This window comes from Pseudopodoces humilis, chromosome 6 (genome assembly GCF_049639895.1).
Source record: "Pseudopodoces humilis isolate 2021_Gansu_Grassland_sample_001 chromosome 6, ASM4963989v1, whole genome shotgun sequence".
Classification (NCBI taxonomy): domain Eukaryota; kingdom Metazoa; phylum Chordata; class Aves; order Passeriformes; family Paridae; genus Pseudopodoces; species Pseudopodoces humilis.
Genome location: NC_142205.1, coordinates 56,068,886 through 56,092,954, shown reverse-complemented (window position 1 = coordinate 56,092,954; position 24,069 = coordinate 56,068,886). Strand labels below are relative to the sequence as shown.

General features: G+C 38.6%; 1 protein-coding gene across 4 annotated transcripts in view; it reads right to left on the bottom strand.

Annotated features, from left to right (window-relative positions):
* Positions 1-24,069, bottom strand: part of MAPK10 (mitogen-activated protein kinase 10) — a 169,351-nt gene that overhangs the window by 80,889 nt on the left and 64,393 nt on the right. For all 4 annotated transcript variants that reach the window (XM_088056418.1, XM_088056417.1, XM_088056420.1 and 1 more), the window contains exon 7: positions 13,339-13,495. The gene's annotated coding sequence lies outside the window, so the exon portion shown is untranslated. The remainder of the gene's footprint in view (positions 1-13,338; positions 13,496-24,069) is intronic.

The following is a 24,069-nucleotide window of genomic DNA, read 5'->3' as shown; positions in this document are numbered from 1 at the left end:
GTGTTTATTGAATTCATACAAGGTTCCCTTCACTGCCCTGTAAGTAATCACACATGTATGTAACTTCTAATTCCTCCAGGCAGAAAATAGATTAGCACTCAGCTGCGCAGATCTCCTTGATCACGTCTCCTCTGGTGCGAGCTGACACAACATCACCAGAGATGTTTAAGAAGTGTCAGAATAAAGAACTGGCCTGATGCTGAGATAATTGTGTTACAACGTAAAGCAGTTATAAAACAAGAAGCTACTGAGACAAACAGCATCACTCACCAGGGATTGGAGCTTTACATGCGAGCATAAACATCCAATATTTCTTTATCCCACTTCTGATACTTTACCTTTTCAATATTGAGTGGAATCACCCAAGGGGGGAAAAACTGGGAGGACAGAACATTGCTGATAGAATAAAATATTCTGGGAAGCCAGAGACTGCAGTAGCAACACAGGGAGAAAACCTGTCTGTGAAACACCAAAAGCCACAGCTGGATCCCAAATCTTCATCAGGATCAAGGTATCTCTATGCCAGAACCCATAAAAACATACAAGACTCAGCAGCAAACACATGATCTACTTTCAGGCAAAACAAAACTAGGAGGCACTAAAATCAGGAGGAAAGCAGCCATGAAGACAAGATAAAGAAAATCCTGAAAATCCTCTGAGCTGTGCAGTGGCACAGCCCACAAGCAAACTGCTGGCTGGATCCACTCTGGCTTGGCCTCTACCTTCTGCTTTGCCATCCTCTTCTTCACTCCTTATGCAAAGCAGGATGTGGACTAAAGACATGTCCAAATTTTGGGCATGAACTTCTCCTTACCTGCAGTGTTCCTATGAAATCTTCCTTTTCTGTACAAGGACTTTATACTTTTAATAACGGTTATCTGTCAGGAGGATTCTCTAATTATTATTCAAACAGCCCTTTGAAGACTGAAAGGATTAAATCAATACTATTAATATAATTACTGAGAGCAGAGGAGAAACCATGCAATGAGAGCGGTTAAAACAGACTACAAAACCAACAGTAGCTGCAGATCTGAAATATAGCCTCCTGCAGTAAACCTTTCTGCTCATCCATGAATTCTTTCCTCACCCTCAGTGCTGTATGATATTGGTACCCAGGGAATGTCTGAGCAATTTGGCCCAGTCAGATTAAATCTTTTGGCCTAGGAGTGTTGTTTTCAACCCAGGCTGCACTATCCTTCACATAAGTGGCTCCTGGATCATGGACAGGGAGATTGTGTTTGCTTTAAGCCTAAGAGATGCAAACCTCAAGTCTGAGGGGTCTGGGCTGTTGCTGTGCTGGTCCAAGGAGAGCCTAAGCACTTGCACCCACTGTGTTGAGCTCTTTAATCTGGGAAAAGCATCATACTCTCTTTTGAGAAAATACCTTCATGAGGGCTTCTCATCCCTGCATTCCCTAATCACCAGGTAAGTCCCTCATGCCCAATGGATAGTGCCTCAGCCTGTCCCAGTGTGTTTAAAACTTTTTGTGAAAGTTCAGAAGGCTGATGTCAATCCTCAAGAAAGTTCCGTGCAATTCTTTAATTCAGAGAGATGAAGGAGCCAGCTGCCCTGCTGCAATATTGCTTTCTTCATCACAGTCCAGGCAGTCAGGGCTGCTCATCTCACCCCACATCACAACCATCTGTATCAAATGCACTCATCCAGGGCTGAAACAAGGTTCTTTATGAGGAAAATCTGCAGCAGCTGTTTGATCTGTATTTAAATCAGCGTTGCTGTACTTGAAATTAATATCCCAAACTAGCCCTGGTGCTGTTCTCACCACCTCCCATGCTCCCAAGACTACACTCTGAGAGGTATTTATATGCCCCACAACAAAACAAAATGGAAACAAATGCTTAAATTCCTAATTTAAAAAGTAGCCCTACATGGAATTTAATTTTATATATATATATATAGGTGCAAGTTCCAATTTAAACAGGAAGCAAATGGCATCTGGAGATAAATTAGAAAGAACTACCTGTATGCAAAACTTCACTAGATTTAAGCTTGGTATAGTGTGGCTGCAAACTGGAAGACTGTAAAAGAATCACAGGACATCCACCAATATCTGTGCCAAGTCCCATCAATTGTGATAATCTCAGTAATAAGGGGAAGCAATATATATTCATATCAAGTAATCAAATCCAGCATTTCCGGTTGTTTGACATTGCCACACAAATACATGGCATGTACACATTGGGTACAGTGAATGTGCTCCTTATCTTCACCAACTTGTCATTCTCTACTTGTTCTACAAAAGGAGAATTAAAGTATTTATTACTACCTCATTACATTTCATTCATGAACATAAAGATTCAGGGCATGAAAAAAATTAAATTAAATTGCACCATCAGTTAAAGTTATTTAAAAAACCCATCCTGTCCTAATTCAATGAGAGGGGGCAATTGATCAATTCAGTTGTCACTCTAAAAACCTTTAAAAACACTAATGTTCAAAGATTAACATTAATAAATTATTAATGCTTCCTCTTTTGAAAATGTGTTTGAATAATTTCAGGCATTTCCAGTACTGGAATTTGTCTCTCCTTCATCTGCAAATACATACTGTCACCACAATATAAGTTCCCTGAAGCTTCCAGTAATGTTCTAATTCCTGTAACTATATTTTTCCTTTACTGAAACTTGGCTATTCTGCTCTGTGTAAACGAGAGTGTAGGAATTAACGAAGACCTGAACAAATTCACCCAGCATGACAAAGTGTGCCAGCAGAGAATGGCAATGTCTGATCCCCAAACTCCTACAGAATTTCAAACGTGGGCTCTGACATCTTTAAGATGCTGGATCAAGAAAGAAGTCCTGCAATTCGCCCACATTTTTCGTATAATTGCTGCCAGTTATAACAGGGATATACAAGTTCAAATATCCTATCAAATTGGTCTTCACTTCAGAGACCAAATCTTTAGGTTTGTCAGCTTTTTTTTTATATAACTTTTTTCTTTCAGATCTAATGTACAGCACTGCAACAAGACACCCACTGCTTAACAAGAAGCTTCAAGATACCTCAGAGGATAAATATGAACTGAAATTTGTAAGTGGATTAATAGTAGTCAAAGAGAGTGTTTCTACTGCAAAATACTGCTTTTCTGTTGTGCCTACGCTCCCATTTTTAATTATTCTTGGAATAACCAGGGAAAGCAGTAGTGTGAACAATGTAATTATTAAGGTTATATCCCAGTAGAAGCAGATCATCTTCTGCTGGGAGGAGAAGGGATGGCATGTTAAAATTCACAAGAATCATGCAAGTAGCTCTAAAACAGCTGGAAGAGAAAAGACAGTGAAAAGGAAAGAAAAAAAATTTAAATAGCACTGAAAAGGAAATATATAAGAAAGAAAAAAAGACCAAACAAGCCAAAAAGACAAGGGACTGATAAACAGATATTCATAATGATCTCAGCTCACATGAAGAAGACAGGAACAAATCAGCTCTAAGTCTGGTCTTGCTACCAGCTTCTCACCTTTTCTCCAGCCAGTTAAGAGACAGAATTTCTCACCTGAGTATATTTGGTCTAAATGCCCAAGCTATACAGCCCAAGATATCCCATCCAGAGGTAATACTTACTGTTATCAACAGGTATTATGAGGAAAAGAGCCTACTCCTGCAAGATGCAGCAGATTAATTAGTCAAAGTTTATGATGATCTTGTCATAGTCTCTCATACCATCTTTTCATTTGCAGCTGAACATCTTCACTACCTGAATAAATCCTAGCCACTTCCTAGAGACTTTAAATTAAACTTTGATGTTGGAAGCAGCTCTGAATTTGCATAGGATGAACCTGGAGTAAGTGTGCAAGACCTCAGCTACTATTATCAGCAAAAAAAATGAAGAATAGTTAATTAGAAAGAGAAGAGCACAGTAAAACACTGCCTGCCTCACATAAGATAACCTGTACCACAATGGTGAAAGCAAGGTGGTTTTTTGATTTGTTTTTGTTTGGTTTTTTTTTAATGCATTTTTCCTGTTTTGGCAGGAAAAAGAAAAAGATAAAAAATTGAGGTAACTGTCTCAGCATAGCTGAATGAAAAATTCTGCCCTCTTGGAATTTTTTTTTCTCTATTAAAAAAATAAAATCAATATAAAGCTGTTCCTTAGATAAATGTCAGTGGCAAAGCTGCCTGAAGGTATGTACTGAATCACATCAAAACTATTTTTAATACACTCCCAAGTCAACCTCCAAACCTAATTCAAATTCAGTTACATTTGCCTTCTACACAGATGTCCATAGCACTTTATGACTGGTGAAAATGACCTCTATTTTATGGAATACATAGGAAAAAATACTTAATTACTGTCTGGATCAGGCAGAATTGAGAAAATTATAGATTTGAATAAAACCTTGAGTTTTAAAAGGTTTTAAAATCTTATTTTAAAAACTTATTAAGTCTGAATACTTTGGAATTAATTTCTGATTAGCTGAACTGTTGGCCACTGGATCTCATTCTTAAAAGCTGCTCTGTTACACATGTCAACCACCCCATTAATGAAGCATGCTTGTAAAAAGAATTAATATCCCAGCCCAAAGGAAAGTTCTAACTTTAGGACAACCATATGAAAGGGCAGGGCACTTACATCCTGTTATAGGTCCTGTTTCAGGGTATCCTAATTATGTGGCACTGTAGTAAACAGCAATTTTTGTCAGTTTCATTTAATTTAGGGGAAAAATTGACAGGTTTAGTCACTTAAGAGGAAAAGATTATGTAACCAAAATCATATTTAGCCATGCTTTTACTTATTCGATAAAAACTTTATTACATTCTACCAATGCTCATCTTTGCTGCATCGAAGTATGCATGATGGAGATATGAAAAGCTGTTCAGGACTGTGGAATAACTTGCTCAGCTACAACATCTGTATTTATCATCACGACTTTAAAAGGACTGTGTAATTGGCCACTGAACTGAGCCCGCTAATTCACACTTCAAGGTTATTCAGGAACCGAGCCAAAAAAATCACTCACCTTGGAAGGGACCTCAGGACACCTACAATCTTAACTTTCTAATCAAAATTATTCATTCATTCATTTGCAAAGTTAGGGTGCTCAATCCCTGCCTTGGTCCGTATTTACATTTTAATACAGTAGCCACACAACTAAAAACATGCTTACTCTAAAAAATGTAAGAAGCTTAGTTATGGAGTGCAAGGCTGTGGCCATGAGCAGATTACACTGTAAATTCTGCAGCTACAAAACAGCTTATTTCTCAAACAATTAAAATACTGACTCATTTGCCTCTGAAAAGCTTTTCCCCCTTCTAAGCTTTAACATTTGCAAATTTTAATTACTCGCATAACAAAACACTGCTAGAACAACTCATCTCCAGGATGCAAGCAGGATTTATTGCAAATTCTCTGAAAGCTGTTAATATCAAACTGCAGTTACATATTGTTTTACAAAACACAGAAAATATGCTGATACTTTATGGCTTCTTTTGATTAAAACCCTAAATATATGAGGGGGGAAAAAATGTTAATGGAGTAAGAAAATACCCTGTGTTTCTGACGATCAGTAACTGTCTGGAAAGAACAGCTTGCCTACTGCTGGACTGTAGCCATTCACTTATGCTGCTGTTGTTTAGAATGTGTCATGCCAATGCAGAATGGCTGAAGAAAGACCCCTTCGATTTAGGCAGATACAAACCCAGCAGAAGTGGGTGTTTCCTTGCTCCAGTCTAGCTGTAGATGATGCTGGGTGAAAGTTCTTCAAAGCATAAGGGATAATAATGATAATTACTTATGCACTGAACATGGTTAAAGTTCCAGAGTATCACAAAACAATGGGAGATGAGCTATTTAAAGAGAACATATCTGCTGCTGCCTAGGGGTGTTGCTGCAAGTGCCATTTGCTTTTCTGTATGCAAAACCAGAAATACAGTAGGTGGTTAATGCATAAATACAGAATCATGAAGGCTATTGTTAGTTTCCTATTATACAGATAACTGCAAACTAGCACATTAGGAAAAATTTGCAGTTTTGTGAACTTAGACTGGACAGGTAAGGAGTGATCAAAACCAAGTCATGCTCCTTTTAGGTTCTTATATAAAAGTAAAACAAGGAAAAGCATTTTAAAACACAAAAGGTAATTGCCACAAGAAAGTAATTTCTTCTCTTCGGTTCCCTTTGTTCTGTAGCATTGGAACAAAGTGACTTTGTTAAAGTCAGGGGATAGGAATTTCTTCGGTGAGGAAAAAAAGGAGCCAAAGAGGCAAAGTCTGCAATTTTCTAGACAAACGGTTTGGGAAAAGAAAAAACAGAAACCAAAACAGGCTATTGCATAATTCCTCCCTCCTCATTGCCTCTAAGACACAGAGACACTAGCTCATACATCTTTCTGACTGCAGGGAAAGTCTCCCTGTTATGGGTAAACAACAATTTGGAATTGATTTTTCCAGGCAGAGGCCCACAGCACCACTTCAAAGCATGGGTGACCTCAGAGTTACACAGAAATGCAGGAAGTGATTAAAGCAGAGCTGAAGCACAGACGTTTTAGACAAACAGGTGACTGCCTCTCCCATTCTTGTGATGCTGAGGAAAGCTTTCAGAAATATTTGACTCTTCTGAGAAGCAAAGATTCAGAGACAAGGATAAAAGGCTTTCAAAATCTCCACAAACGCGCAAGGTCTAATAAGATTTTTACAGGTACTGAACGTAACTCAAATGTGACATGGCATTAGAAACTCTCTTATTTCATGTATCCCAGCTCCCCTCACAGCTGGGAAAAGGGGCAAACAGCAACAACTATGGGTGTCTGGCCCAGCAAGGCAAGGGGGCTATGGACAATAAAGGAACAAGCTTAATTTACCTGGGCACACCAGATGGATTGAGGAACTCTCCCCTCTCCCCCAAAACACTACCAGTAATAAGGTGAGGTATACCCCAGCAAGAACAAGCTGAGCATCCTTGAGACAGTCTTCACCACCAGAACTCTGTGGCAAGTAATGCAAGGAAGTGCCATGGAAAGAAAGACCAAAGGAAAACCTAAATGAGAATTTTATGTATTACTTTGAAAGAATTTGGACTGGACTACCCAAGATGAATATCGCAAAGTACATTGACATAAAAAGGGTAAACGTATATTTCACATGAATACTTATACTAAAAAATTTAAGAAGTACAGGGACACAAATGTATCCTACTTTTGACTCCCTAAATGTAAGTGCAAGAGTAATTCTCAGGCTCTTCCTTTTAGAACCTTCTTACGTAGTTTTTAAAATGCTACAATCCATAGCTTGCTCTTCCTATGATTTTGGCTACTTTTTCAGCTGTGACTCAATCACCAGAGCTCCTCCACAGCTAGAAACCTTCTGATATCTAAAGTGCCAAGCTTTCTTTAGGCTCACAAGAAAATAGCAAGATAAATATTCTTCATTTTGTCCAGCCCTTCACACTTGATCAGTTCTATTCCTTATAAATCATTAACCCATCTGCCTGATATCCATCCCAGTCAGACTACAAGCCTGGAGTGGACAAACACTGCACATTCTGCAAAGCTTTGTGCACACAAGCTATCAGATCAGCAGCAATCATAGTCACACCCCTTACACGTGTTCGTAATGCTCATGGTCATCTGAAGAAGAGAAAGCTCTTATGGGAGATATAAACCCAAATGCCCTTTTTGTTCTAGGAAAATCCCAACCATTTAGTGTGTGTGCCCAAGGCATAAATGCTTCCTAGAGCTCCCATGGGGACGGTGCAGCTTTGCATTAGTCTCAGTGGAGGCCTATGCTCATAAAGCATAGCACAGCCCTTGCACAGCCCCACTGGAGCACTGGCATTCACTGTCCTAAACTAGAAATGTAAACATGAATGAAAAAAAAAGTAGAACTCGGTCATATGCTAGAGCTCTAGAGTTTGGGATTAAGGTTTCAGGACTTTACCATGGGTATTTTTTGGGGTGGCAGACTTTATCAAGGGCTCAGCAGGGGATCATTTTCTGTCTCTGAAACATCTGTTGGACACTAAAATCCCAATTACACTTAGCTCTCTTCTTGCAGGATGCAAGGAATTATGCACTACAAGAAGGCAATTGCCGTTTGAGCGAGGGACAGACCAGCAAATGTGAAGGTAGCTGGAGTCACCTCCTGGTGCTTCTATACTCCAACTACAAATGTAAACTCTCCTGAGGTAGGCAGGAGCTACCGCACCTTGCTTTCTTTACCTCTGTTGCTGTCTTCTAGACTTTTAAACAAGTATGAAATATTATTAAAAACATGAATATATAAAATATGTCTGTACATTTCCTTGTTCTCTTGAACCTCTCAAAGGCCACATGTCCAGAAAGCTCTGTTGCCTGTTTTCCAGCGCCAAGCTGCAAACACTGCACTGAAAGACACCAATTCCCTGTGCCATAAGTTAGTTTGAGCCTGCCTCCTAAACAAGAACAGATGCTCAGAGAATCAGATATGACTGACCCTAACTGTTTTCCACTATCATTTCCTTCTCCCATAGACACTAAACATAAGATAAATCAACTTAAATCCAACTGACCTGACATCATTTGCAAGGAATTATCCCACTGTGAAACAGCTGATTGATTCCTCTTCTCCATTTCAAAATGGTAGCGTGAGCTACTGCAACATGCAATGAATGCCACAGAGCTGCTGTGCACAAAAATGACTCAAGCCATGAAAAATAGACAGATTTAGACATGAAATTTTCTTCAAATGGTTTCCAGCCTCCTGTAGACTACAGGATAGTTTTCACACCCTATGCTACATAAACCCCTTGCAATAATGTGCATAGTAAATGTATTTCCAAGGTAATTGACTGCTTATTGCAAACCTGGTGATAAAACCACACATTTTAGACCTCTCCCCTCTCCAGTGCACCAGGCAAAAGTAGGATCTAGATGCTCTATAAAAACAGGGTATTTTTGTAAAGACCTCAGGAGTTCCTCCATACACATCTGAGAAAGAAAAAAACCAAAGGCACTAGAAAATAAATTTTATGTTCATTCAGGAATAGTGGCTTGGATGCTTGGCCTTAATCCACCTGCTGAAAATTAATATAAACAGGAAAGGTCAAATTCCTAAAAAAACCCAGAAGTTAAGGAAGATTGTGTTTCTGCTAAGGAAGGCTCCAGAGAAACCCATCCTTGTTTCCCAGAAACAAAGGAACAAAATCCAATTTTGCTTGCATAGCCTAGTGCTTTCTTTTTGCATTTCCTTTTTGAATCCAAACATATTGGAGTAGAAATGAGCAGCTGAATAAACTGATATATTTCTCTGTGAAATCTTGTATTTTTATAATATTTTTTGCCTAACTTTTCTTTTTCCTACAACACGTTTCTGGGTTTTGGTGTGAAATCAAATGGATACATGAATAATAACAGATTTCATGTTCTTTTGAATGACAGGGAGTTTTAACTTAGGCTGGGTAGAAATTTGTGAATGATGACGTGATACAGGAAAAGGAACATGACATTTCTGAAGCAGGATGAGCCTTTAAAGCCCTTTGTAAGTGTGGCTATAAAAGTAACCATGCCCCTACCTCTTTTCATGACTACAAAGACTTTCTATCAGTCCCCCCTGATCCTCTATGTCCTCAATACTCTGTTCCTTAGGGCATGACAAAGAAGAAGGCTTAGATTTTGTGTCATTTAATTACCTACAACTACCAATACACAAGTTGGAGCCTTACAACAAGCAAAAGATAAAATCTTACATCAGATTCGGACCTCGCAAGAAGGCGTTTTATAATACTGGATTTTTTAAAATTTTTTTTTTTTAAATCTCAGTAGCCCATCAGCTTGAATAACAATCTTGGAAAATGCATTGTTTATCAAAGCAGACGCTACTTTCACAATATATTTTGTTTGTGTATCTTTCCTTTGGTTTTTGTTTGAGGTCTGAGGGTTTTGTTTAGGTTTTAGTTGTGGCTAACACTAAAAGGGTCTTCTGAGTTTTTTTTGGCCCAAGCTGACCACCATAACTAAATCTAAATCATGACTAAAAAAAGTAGAGTTCTAAATGCCACAGCTTTATATAGCAGTAATGCATCCACTGAAGAAAAATTCAACTTTCATTAAGCTTGTTTGCATTATGAAAAAATCCTCAATATAATAACACTGTGAGATACTTACAACAATAAATAAGGACTGGCCAGACTGGTCACCATGAGATGCTTGAAATTTGGTTAACTACCACTGCTATTTTCTTGTTCCAAACTTTATATTGGGCTGCCATTTGTTACCTAACAAACCCTTTGTTGAGTGGTACCAGCGCAGTTCCAGCCCTCCTGCCTTACAAGAGAGCACATCTGAAAGGTGCCACATTGAACCACTGCAATTCCGGTGAAGGGTACCTGTAGGTGACTGTCAGGGCACTGGAAACTGGGCAGGCTGAGACAGCTCCTGTCCTGCAGCATCTCAGGGTAAACTCTGCCATTTTTGCAGACACTGCTAAGCAGGATGAAAGTTTTAGCGCTTTTTTTTCCCCCCCCTAATGGAATAAAGTTTGTCTGTTCGTCCTTCAGCATTGAATCACTTTTGGAAGGGTAATTAATCAGGAGAAAGAAACACAGAGAAAATCGGGTTTTAGTGGTTTAACTGTTCATTAATTCATTTGAGTGAATTTATGGGCATCTTGTCCTCTGTGATATTTAATGAGTCCAACAAATTCACTGCAGCAGACATCTGGTGAGACACAATGTTGTAAAAACATTTCATCCCTGATTTACAGAAAAGGAGTGAAAACTGAAGACAAGCATTTTATACCATTATTGATTTTCCACAAATACACATAGATATGTGCGTTATATACAATATAAACAAAACTATTCAGACACTTTCCAAAACTGAAACTCAATCAGCAAAAATGCCACTTATTGACCTCAACAGAACAGCAGGGAAAATGCTCCTTCTCATGACTCTGGCCTGTTTCTCTAAATTACAGGGCCAAACCTCTGCAATAAAGAAGCATCACTATTAATCCCTTGTGCCAGCTGTCTTTGCTTTGCTCACTCAGGGGCTCAGTGCCCCATGCTATGTAATTTAAATGAAACACATTTTTTGAAAGAACAAGAGGGAATCATTTCAGCAGATTGCTCTGAGTTGCAACTCGTCCTACCTCAGTCCTCCCCCAAAACTGTGTTCAATTTCAATTTCCTCTCACAATCTCTCAGGCAATCGGACTAACAGCAACATTTTATCTGCAGGTAGCATTTAGTCATAATTTAAAGCTGAAGATACTAACTTTGAAAAGAAGAAGATTCAAGAATACTGTTATATTCTGACCATGTAAATCTGTGTCTCAAGGAACACCAAAAAATTCTTAACGGAAGGAACACCAAAAAATTCTTAACTGAATGGAACAGGTTTGGCAGACTAGATATGTGAAATAGATACGTTTTGTGAATGACAGGATTTCAGTATCCAGTATAGCATATTGAAAAAGTCCCTGTGCTGAAGTGTGCTGTCTGTCCTCAGTTCTAAGACATAAAGAATTTGCACAGCTTCTGCACACTTTAAAGTATTTTGAGTCATGTATAGTAAGAACTTCAGTGGTTTATTACACCTAAGCTATGTAAATACTGACTTCCTTGGAAATGTAAGCCCTGTACGTCTAGCCAACAGAGACTATGATCTCAGAGAAGAGGACTCATTTTGTTTCCTACCAAGCACATAGAAACAACTGAAAATGTACAAGAAATTACTTCTGGGGAGGCATGGAGGCTGCATGCTTCAGCCTTAACCCTCCTGTCTTTAGCCATAAACTGCCAACTCCACCACTCCAGTGACTTCTTGCTGTTGGTTTGTTGCTGGGAATGTTAGAGAACCCTGGTTCTGAGCAAGGTTTCACTAGACACAAAGTGAAAAGGGAACAAAGTTTTTTTCTTGTACTAATCTAGTCAGAGCATGGAAGTCTTAATAAGCTCATCTTGGGTCTGTCTTGCATTTTGAGTTGCCATCAACTCTTCCATAACACAGATTCATGAGTAGTTCTGTCTCTTCTCTAACCTCTCTAGACAGGTATGAACAGACCTCAACATTATGACAGTGCTGTTCCCATCAAAATTAATGGCTCTGCACTGGTGTTCCCAAGCTGACCTGAGAGGGCTGGCAGGCAGAACAGCTGGAGCAGCATCAACACCCCCTCTCCAGCAACAGCCAAGCATTGTTTAACGGCAGGTCATCTTAACACGACATACTGGGGACCCAGAAATGGAAATAGAGTCAGAGAATCTTTAAGGTTGGAAAAGAGCCTTAAGCTCAAACATTAAAATCCTCATTTATTCCAATTGCCCGTGCATCCACTTAAAATGCAGCCAACAGTTGTACCTCCAGTAGGATCAGTTCCTAGGAAACTGGGTTTACCCAGTCTCATCCTATCATGAATTCAATTGACTATGTTTATCAAACTAAAAGGATCACAAAGAAAAAACCAACCTGAACTAAGTAAACCATTCACCAAGGGGAGGAAAAAAAAAGGCTACATAAGATAAAAGAATGCTTTGTGATTTTCTGCAGCTGCTCTCAGCATTGCTTAGCAAATTAACACAGAATGTCATTCAGAACTATCTTGAGTCCTTCTTACTAGTTTAGCACATTTTAACAATTAATAATCTTTTATTAATTCATGGGCACTCAAAGATGACCTAAGAACAGTCACATTGTATCGAGTACTGCAAACTTGTCTTTTATATTAACATTTACACTATTATTCTACTTAATACCACACATCCATACTACACAGAGAATTTTACAAGTGTATTGAGACTCTGATTTTGGAAAAAAATTAAATACAGGCCTAAAGGGAATATGACTATGTGTAATATTCTCTAGACCACAGAGATAAATATGTGCATAATGCTTTTCACAGGATCCACAGCTGCACAGTCATTCCTACAGAGGAGAAATAATATTAGAATTAGATTTAATGGTAAAACTTCACTGTAAAATGTGCTAAATAGGTCAAGTCTACCTCCCCATGCTGTCCAGGCTTAGAGCTGTCATCTGTACCTCATTTTCATTCAATATTTTTTCCAGGATTCATTGACTCTGCAAATCAAAACCTGCTCTGTCATGACACATACAGGAGTTTTTCATAAATGAATCTACGGTCAAACAACCAGTTCTTTCCCAGAGAAGGAAGACTAAAAACAATATTGAAAACCAACAAACAGAACATCTTTAGAAAGCATTTATTTTCTTGGACTAGTTTTCTTCCTATTACTTTGCATGCAATTTTTACAGTATGCTCATCACAGCCTAATGCAAACATTTCACAAACACATAACATCTCCTAGTAGTCCCCTTATTTTACAGGTTACTTTCCTTTTTATCAAGCTTGTTTTCATCAGAAATTAGGTGGCCTTAGATGCCTTACCAGGGATAGGATAGTCTGACAGCGAGGTTTTACATTTTGTCCAGGTGACACACTTGTAATTGTTCTGAGGTCTTCCCGGGGAGAGCTGCAAATCTGGGGACCACTGCTCAACAAACGCGGTCTGTCGAAGTTTCACCTCTGTCCCAGTGGAAGACAGCTGTTAAAGGAGTTAAAGACAGGCAGGGTTAAGGAAGCCTGAGCTGGTCTGATTTGGGACAGTTAGCTCATTTTGGGGCTGTTTGCTCCATTTTACCACACTCCAAGTCAAAACAGCAGAGATTTTCTCTCATTAGAGCAGCTGGGTTTTTTTAAACCCTCTGCAGCTTTTCTAAGGCCAGTCCTTTCATGCACTGCCATAGTCTGTTGGATTAAAAAAGCCTGGAGGGCACTGTGATGCCTTGTGATAGTCAGATACTGTGATACCTGTCAGTGGCAGAGAACATTTCTGTTGCTGCGGTCCTTTAGGTATAGAGAACTCTTCAAAGGGCAAACAAAAGAGAACTACATTACTCCTTAAGTGTGCCATTAGACAAGTTTAAGGAGTCCATGTCCTGGATCTTCTTTCTGCACAAACTTGAAGACTTGTGTGAAAAGGACAACTCCTGATCTAGAGAAATAAATAAACTTTTTGAGGAGAGGTAAATGAAAAGCACTGAAACATCAGTGTTGAAGTAATCAGGAGTAGAAATTTAAGGGAGAAAATCAATAAAATCTTATCAGCTGCATATCTGTAAGGAAAGGGTACATTAGAAAGATGTATTGCTGTCCACTCTTCAAGAATAATAGCAACACTTCATTTTCTATCAAACTCATGAAATTACAGGAGCTGTTTACCAGCCCACCTGCCAACCATACATTTCCATCTTTCTCTTTTACCTTGCTGCTCTGAACAACTGTAGCAGGTCTCATAATCTGTAGAACGGGGGAGGGAGGACAAGGGCAATCAATAGCCTTGCAGCTTCTCCCATTTACTCATTCTATGGGATACTTAAATGTCACTTTCATGGACGACTTGGCAAAATACACACTTCAGACCATCACAGGGCACATTTACCTCCAGGTGTCCTTAGGTTCCTACAAAGGCTTGTACTATGTGCCACATCTGATTTAGGACACAAACTTCAAAAGGAGCAAACTGCTGTTTGAGGTCTTAAGACACCCTTAAATGACAGTGAAAAAAACCAGGATTTGTACATTCAAGAATCTCTGCACCTTCAAAAAACTGTATCAGTGATCATACTCTGCTTTCTACACCATCATGCACAAGTAAGCCTGTGCCACAAACCACTGTGTAAAGTCAAGAGTAGAAGATCAATAACCTTTCCTTTCCTTTTTTTTTCCCCTTACAAGTGACTTTACCACTATTTTGAGTTAGATTCTGATATTCCTGATAACAGCACTATAAAAAACACTGCAGAGGAAGACACCAGTAAATGATCCAATCTATATTCCTGCCTGACAGCAGGATCAACTGTAATTATTTCTGACAGATATTTTCATAACTTGTTCTTCACAATGAAACATGCCCTTGTAATTTACATTACAGTCAGTGGAGAATTCCTGTTTACAGAGAATAAAATCTGTAGCATCAGAAGAAGAGTGCTCAACACTATGCAAGGCTCACAAAGATATGCAAGAATTCACAGCAAATTTATATACCAATTTAATTGCTGGTAGAAAGGTTAATCAGGGTTATGTCCGCTGCCATGATGTTTTCCTTCAGAAAGTTTGAGAGTTTTATCTGTTAACGAAGAGTCTGTGTGTTTAGTATCCTCTTGTGTCAGGTGCTTTACACATGCCAAATATCATCTTAAACAGCCACTGCATTTGAATTACCATAATCTGATGAAACAGGTCTAATCAACCTGACCAGAAGAGCTCAATGAAGTTTTATCATTTGCCTCTGTTTCTTTTACAGTGTGTGTTATTATAATTGCAGCTCCTTTTTCTCTGTATAAGCCAAACAATGCCCAAAAGCTGCTCAATTAAAATGGTGGTGGTGGTTGACTTTAAACAGAAGTTCCTACCTCAAAAACACACCAAAAGACAAATACATTCATATTTGTGGGTAACTATTCCCACATTATTGCAGAACAACCTTGCCTGTAAGCTGTAAAATGGCCTGCTCTCCTATGAGACATACATCCATCTGCCGTAGAGTAGAACATACTTCCCCCCAAATTAACAGCCATGTGCTACCAATCAAACAATTTTAGTGGGTTGTAGAAAGGGCATAAGCCCTGGACTAATCTTAACATTTCAATAAAGTTTAGAAATTAAGCCTATCTCATTTAGTAAAATCATCTTCAGACAAAAAGAACCAGGCAGCATTTGCTGTCAAACTGACGCCTGAAGGTGAAACTCTGAGCACATAGTGCAATGTTTGGGATTTTGGGGGGGCTGGGTTTTTTGGTACACACGGCTTACCTGCAGTCCTTGAATGTTCAGAGAAGATCATCAGATCTTTTTCCAGTCTAGCCAGCATGTGCTGTTCAATAGCTAATCACTCCTGAACAACATTCAACCATGATGCAAAAAATAAATCTCTACCCTCTTGCTAAGCAGGATGCAGTTTATCAGTCCATATGTTGAAAGAGATGTACAAATGAAATTCACAGCAGCAGCAATAATGAATTGGATGTTTAAAAAGCAAGATGGATTCCTCCAATTCTCAATCAGAAAGGCACATTATACCAGTCACAGAAAGATGTTTCCATTTCCAAGACCTTTCAGTGCATTCATGCCTAGTCCCAGCTGCATTTCAATGAAGATAAAAATAAAATGACTTGTATACTACACCATCTCCACAGCAGAGGCACTTCCATGCCTGGCAACGGAAGAGACAACTCCTGAAGCAGAACTTCTCAAAGACATACAGAGTCAGCAGGGCACAGAGCAGCTGTCACTGCTGACAGGATGGAAACTGAATGTGCAGGAATTCTGCTTTGAGTTGGAAGAGGAGAAGGGAAAAAGGAGAAAAGGTATGTGGCCTGTGCAACTACACAAAATTTATCACAAGTCTTCCTTAAATAAATTTCAAAGCTCTAATGGGAAGGCCAACACTACCAGCAAAGAAGCAGAGTTAAATTGCAATTATAAATAATCCTCAGCAAAAGAAATGTTTTGATTATTTGCTTAAATCCATAGCACTCTGTAGCACTTCCAACCTCAGGTGCGTAGTGTCCTCCAAAAGACATGATCCACTGCCCAGCATGACCAGCCTTTCCTCACTTCTCCTATGTCTGCTACAGCAATTGCTGACAAGTCTTACCATGGTATCACAAAGTCCAATGTTATTTGTTGCTTTTTTCAAAGATTCAGATTAAGAATTTTATCTTTCATTTAAAAGAGATTTCTCTCCCTCATAGTTGCAGAAAGGCAACAAAGAATATATTCAATAACCTCAGAAGGTCAAAAAAGAAAGATCATACAAAGACTTTTCACTTAAATACAAAATGACCCAGTAATTTCTTGTGACTTCAACTCATGATTCAAGAGTACATGGAGACAAAATCCCACTTTGCAAATGAAAGGCAGACCTAGGCATGAGCTTATTTAACCAACATGCAGCCATAAATTCAAATAGTTTCTTGTCTTGAAAAAATGCCTTCCTCTAACACCAGTCTTTAAAGGAAACTCTATCAGTTCCTGCAGTGGGAGGAAAAGCAGGTTCGTTGGTGACTGTGTCAGTCACTGCTAATGAATTCTGAATCACTATACAAGAGTTAAGAGTCCAAGCAAAGGCATGCCAGCAGGATGGACAATTAATCTGCTGAGAGAAATTACCACTGACATAAAATTCTGCAGCATTAACTAAGGGTCAGCTTGGTGTAATGCAGAGCCAAAACACAGACAATATCTCATCTACACTGTGACCATGAGCACTGCACAGCCAACATTTTTTTAAAATCTTGTCAGTGTATGAATCTACTGCAACCCTTATGAATGCATACAAGACAAGTAAGTATGTTGGGGGTTTTGTGCTACTGAAATCTTCTTGGCTTAATTGGAGAAAAAATTGCACCTGTGAAGGAACAACTTCAGGGCACTGACTTACAGGAGAGGATTTTATTCACTAGAAATTGTCCCAGTGTATCAGAGATACTCTGTAACAAGAGATTTCAATGTATTTGTTTTTATGCAAACATGACCAAATGACACACAACACCGAAAAAGTTCAAAGGCCTGCATAAAAAGTGTAAACCATTCTCAATAGTAAGAACTGACATCCAGTTTCTCTAGCCAGCTTTTCAGTTGATGCTGCAACAACTGACTAGAATACAATACACTGTCTGTCTAATTGTCCTCCTGAATGCTGACACCAGTCAAGTATCCAGGTAGCTAATGATGTGAAACTTTGATGATTAGAATGTCTGCTAAACATTTGAGTATGAACCATAGAATCCTCAAATGGTTTGGGTTGAAGGGAATCACCAAAAATCATCTAGCCCATTCCCCCTCCTGTGGGCCAGGACATCTTTCATTACATCAGGCTGCCCAAATTCCCATTCAGGAGCAGCCTATGTACACTTCATTTGAGCCACAGTTCAACATGAACACAGGCTGCCTTTCACAAAGATGGTTTCAATGATGTGTTGAGTTTGTATTTTCACTGTCCTTCTCTACTGAGATCACACAGGAGCTTTCTCTGTACAGTAGATATTATCCAATCCCTCTGAGTGCAAAATCCCTAAGTGCCTAAAGGAACAGAAGTTATGTTTTGAACCGGAGTAGCAAGACAGACAAAAGAATCTCTCACTAGCCAACATATTTCTCACCAGCCAAGGCACATGGGTGGAAAACAAACCAGTGGGTCCAACCACGCAGATTGAGCTATGAATATATGTGAAAACTTAACACCACTGAGGGAAATAAGCTCATTATTGTTTCTCTGTTTAATTATGATGTATTTTCCTCATTGTGCTATAGGTATGAATCCAGGCTGCCACACTTGCACCTATTATCTCTCATGTGTACAATAATGTAAACCCTCTGCGCAAAGTTGCTTCTAATGAATCCAAATCCATCATTGCTCACTGAGGAAACAGAATGGCACTTCCTTAAGATGAAGACTGGAACAGTTTTAACAACTTAAACCTGGGGCAGAAGGACAAAAGGGAGAGAGACAAAAAGAGAGACATGGACTCTTTTTGCTTTCTTTCTATGGCATTGGCCAAACCAGCCTATTTTGAAACACAGTGCTGTGAAGCAGTTAGGTACTTTTATCACTATGCAGAGTTTCACAGTAGAATTCTTTTTGTCACAACCATTACATCTGGCAAAATTACTGCAAAGTGGGTGTCAGATATAATGCTGAATTGCTCTGACCTAGAGAAACTATGAAGCACGTGGTAGCGCAGACTATACAAGAGCTATTAAGAATAAAGATTGGACAAAATGTTTGGAAGATATTCTTGACAACATCAATAGGTTATGTTTATAAACCAGTACAAGATTTGAATGCAGTAAAACATAGAGCTGTAAAAGCTCATTAGGGATTGCATTTGGTTTGATTTCCAAGAGGCAATCACACACCTTAGTTTTGGGCTGAGGATATGTGGTCTGGTTTTGGACAGACAAGTCTTTCCCTTAAAAATAATTTGATCACTTTTCACCAAGGAGAAAAAACAAGGGAAACTGGGGTGGAAAGGTTAATTTCTGAAAAAAAAAAAAAAAAAATTATTACATTTTTCTTTGGTTGGTTTGTTTGAGGTTTTTAAATAAACTTAAAACAAACAGCATAAACCTTGGATTTCTACATGTGCTTTTGAAAAGAATGGCCTGACAGACTGAAGGACCTCATCAGAAGTGAGGGCAGAAATAAAGAATTGTTTTTGGTACTGCCTGTCAGCTTCAGCAGGAAGGAAGGGAACCAAGGTCTAAGTACAAAGGACTTAGTATCAGAAAAAATATACATAATCCAAAAATTTGAACTACCTTCAGTGTTCAAGCTGCCTGAAGTCCTATAGGTCATGTCATTGTCATAGCATAGCATAAGTCGTGAGGGTGACAAAACTTTCTAAATTTTCCTATACTCACACACCTGCAAGGCATGCAATTATCTGCTCAGGAAGGAACATGTTTCCTTTCTGAGTACCAAAATCCACTCTGTTTCACTACTGAGCCCCTCCTGCAGCTGTATTCACAGTCCTAGTGATACACCACAATGAATATGGACCACTGTGTCTTTGCACTTCAGGAACATCCCCCTTTATATTTATAAAGATGTCACAAGTATATAATCTGGGATAAGGTACAACTGTCTCCAGTTCCATCAGGTTTTTTTTCTCTTACAACATTCACAGCCCAATCAGTGATGGTCTTATCTTGGAGGAAAACATCTGTTTAAGTATCTTGACTGTACTGAGATTCCTTCATTTCATCCTAAATGAGTTATGAACAAGCAAACTGTTCCTCTACATCAGATGCATGTAAGAAAATACTGTGAAAATACTTTCTTCTTCAAGAAAGATGATGCCTTGAGGAGAGAGAGACACCTGATGTATTTAATTACAAATGTGAATGTGGCTTTATATCATGAAAACACCATGCTAATGCTCTGTTTCTCATTTCATGTCAAGTCTAGCTAAGTGTCTACCACTGTGACAGGCTTCAGAAATGCCACCCCACAGGCCTTTAGGTTTCACTGCCAAACAGACAGATGTTGTCTCTACCTAGAGCACCTGGAGTTCTCTTACATCCTTCATCTGAAAATATTTCATCTCACATGTGCCCACATGTTCATTTCTTGTCCCTCCTGAAACCCATACTGGCACAAAGCAGCAGCACTGCTTGTCAGCAATGCAACATCTGGGATTCCCTAGGCTGGCAAAACGCACCATAAATTCTAAGCACAATTCATATGAAGAAAACTCAGATTAGTAGGTGTGTATAGATCCACTAACATGCCTGCTGCAAGTACGTGTCTTTGTATAGTCACTCAAATTTCTGTAACTGTGACAAGTGTATGTAATCCCATGTTTGATTCCATGGACCTTCTGTGCTGTTCAGCTCTGGCTTTCAGACAAGGTATATATTCAAGGAGCTCACAGAATGAACAGCCCAGAGATACTGATGTCTTTGCAAGAACCTCCAACATCCAGTTATCACCAGCTGCGGATAGGGAAGGCTAAAAAAGACAGCATTCTGGATTCATATGTTGCTGTTTCCTGAAGCAAAGTTCAGAGGCACCACCAGCTCTGGAATACCACCACTCTCGGCAACATGGAGATGGTAAGTTGAAAAATATATCCATGAAATTCTCATTTCTTTACCTACTGTGCAAAATTAAGTATAAGGAGGTCTATAGGCAGGCTGGAATAACTACTGTAATTGGCTCAATGGCCTTTCCGTACACAAACATGTTAGAAAGGCACACTGAAAATTTGCTGAGCTGTACAGGAATAATTCAGTTAGCATTTTTCTCAAATTTGAAGGGATAGTTATTTCAATATATTTCCTGGATGTGAAGCTACTTCTCTCTATACACTGCTAGATCACTCATGCTGAAATTGAATCTACAGCTTCTCTACATCCTCTACAGTGCAATGAAGCACATCAAACAGCAAGATATTAAAAAACCTCTCTGACAGAGAGCAAGCATGGGTCTGTGTCCTGCATCACTTTGTACTGTCCAATATGACCATTCTTGATGCATTTGTGCTCATCAGAAAGTTCAAAACAAAACACTCCCCTTCATTAAAATCCTGTCTGAAAACTGCCAGTGCTACAATTGTGTATGTCACACTGGAGGACACTGTGAAGTTTAGGGACCGATTAACAAGGACATGAACCAACCCCCTTTGAAAAGGAAAGTCTCTGATGGCTTGGCTCTTTTCTTTGTCTTGTACTGGATTTGGACACAAAAACCAAATGCCTTCAGGTCTCAGAGAACAGCAAATTTTTGTTATGAATCCCATGTCTAAAGTCAGGTCTCACACTATCTGTTGCAATATTGAAAGCAAGCTTCACACCCACAACAGGTTTAGCATTCCCCCATAAAATTATAAAGTAATTTCATAGCACTGCAGGTTCAGCTTTGAAAAAGCCACCCTGAACACTGCTAATAAATCATGGACTCACAGAATATCCTGACATGGAAGTGATCCACCAGGATCATCACAAGTTCAACTCCTAAAATAGCCATGGTAGCATGCAGCAGAAGCTATTTTTTCACATTTTTAGTGCAGTTCTCAGTGAGTTCCACACTACTGGGACTCTCCTCAGCACCCAAATTAGCTGGTTTAGGACCAGTTGCACATGCATTATAAACCTGCACTGACTACAATGAAAACATACAATTAACAAATAATAAATAAAGGAAATGCCAGTTCAGAACATCACACAGTCTACCTAAAGTTTGTAGATACTTCACAATAATTTGGTTTCCCCTTCACTTCACATATGGATAAATAGTTTACATAACTGGCAAGTGTGTAAAAAAAAGGGGGGGGGGAAGGCAAATGTTAAAAATATTAAATATTAAAAAATAGTAAAAGAAAAAATAAATTAAAATAGGCAAAGTAAGATCAACAAAATCACTCTACCTAAAAATTTTGAAAATGAAATGGTATCTGCAATGACTAGGCATAGAAGATTATGAAATAATAGAAATAATAGAAGAAAATGTGGGAAAAAATAATTGTTTTAATATTTTATCAACACCTAACAAGCTTGTCTAGTCAACAGAAATGGACAGTAATGCTGCAACATTAAAACATAAACTATCTAATTAGATAAAATATTAGTTAATATTAGATAAAATATTTGCACAAAGTGCTGGATGGAATCTCTAAGGATACAAATGTAAGGCAATATTTATTTTCAATCAAAAAAAAAACCCCACTATAAGCAAGACCAGCATGACAACTGACTCTATAAGAATGAAAAGAATGCAACTAAACACAGACAAAGAGAATCAGTAGAAGTATGAGGCTGCTCTCAAAAGGAAATTTCCTTTGGATTTCCTTTCTAAAAGGAAAATGCTCTACAAATTCTTCAGGTTTGCATAGAGGCTACAGTTCAGCATGTTTAGTAAAGAAAGTGCAAAATGTGTCACCATGAAACTAAGTTTCCAAACAAAGAAGAGCCAAATGGTTACTAAATAAAAGGCAAGAAATGAATACCCACAGTCTGAGCCTGGAGAAGACAGAATATCTCCCAAAAGGCATTCACACTCCGAAAAAATTAGCTAGCAGTGGCTCAAAATAAGATACATCTTCCTGTACAGATACTGACATTTGTTGACCCCTATTTCCTGAATATCAGTGGCATCTTGTCTTTAGATTACGTTATTTATAAAAACCACAGGATTCCTTACTCTCATAACAGAAAAGCTTTCAATGATTGATATAGATGTTTCAATCTTAGGAGTAATGTTTTGTGCCAGTTCAGTAATTTCATTTCTGATTATGCATATGCAATCTCAAAAACATTGCTGCAGTTGACATTTTGTCTGGTAGTGAGTTATTGTTGTCAATAGATATCTTTCCACTGATTTCACTGGGCTTTGGATTATTTCATTTAAAAGTGTTCTACTTTGCAATAAAGTTCTCATATTTATGGTGCCAACCTAATAGCTTTTGGTTATGTTTTACAGTCCAGATTCAGCAAAGTAATTAATCTGGACCATTCTACTTCCCTGATTGATATACAAAATCCAAGATATCAAACTGAAAATTGTTTAATTGATAAACTGAAATTTAAGCTAAAGCATCCTTATTTCACTACCTCAAAAACGTTGTCATTTTAAGAGGAACTTATCCTCACTTAAATATTATGTAAGATCCAAGACCAACCAACATATTTTAGTCAAAGCTGTGTAAGATGAAGCAAAAGTAAAATAAATCAGAAACTTCTGGTTATTAAGATGTTAACATAAATCAGTGTGGCATTACTGAGTGAGCTACAGCACTAGGTCATTGTCCCAGTTAATCACCAGAGGAAAGAAGGAATGCCATAGAGGAATGGAAAATGTTTTTCAGCCCTGGCACTCCCCATTGCTTTGTGATACTGTGAATAGATGGAGACTGAGCCCTACTGCTGTGGGAGCAGCCAGCATGCTTCTCTAGGCAGCAAGAGCAAAGGCAAAGCCACCTGGTGAGCCTCTGTCCTCCTGCACTGACTGCAAGCTGCTGCTGGAAACAGGTAGCTAGTGGTCATGTTTCTGTGGTGAACTATTTGTTATTTGCTTATTTATTTCTTCTAGGCCCTTAACTGTCATGTCAGGATCACAATCTCATCTTTCATTAACTATATATAATCACAATAAAGTCATATAATGAAATATGCAATATATTCTTATTAAGTATATTTATATACACCTTTATTTATATTTATATAGACCTTTGATTATATCACAGATTTGGGTTATTATGCTCTATTTAATTTTTCTTTCACCAGGGTTCTAGATTTTAAAATGCGAAATAAAACAGTTTAAAACAATTACTGAGAGCAGATGGTGCACAGCAGCCATGCGATTATAAGAAACAGCAGCAGATCCACTTGCCTTGGATGTCCCCAAACCAAGACACTAAGTTAGGTTCACCAAGCAGGTTTTTACTGCTGGACATGTGAAGCAAAGCCCAATTCCACATCACTGACCTAGCGTCTCCAAAAAAGCCCTGAGCCACCACAAGCAAATCACATACAAGTCAGATAAAAATGTCTGCCACTGATGATTTTTCAAAGCTTCATTTCTAAGCCACTTTTGTAGTCTCAAAAGAATCTTTC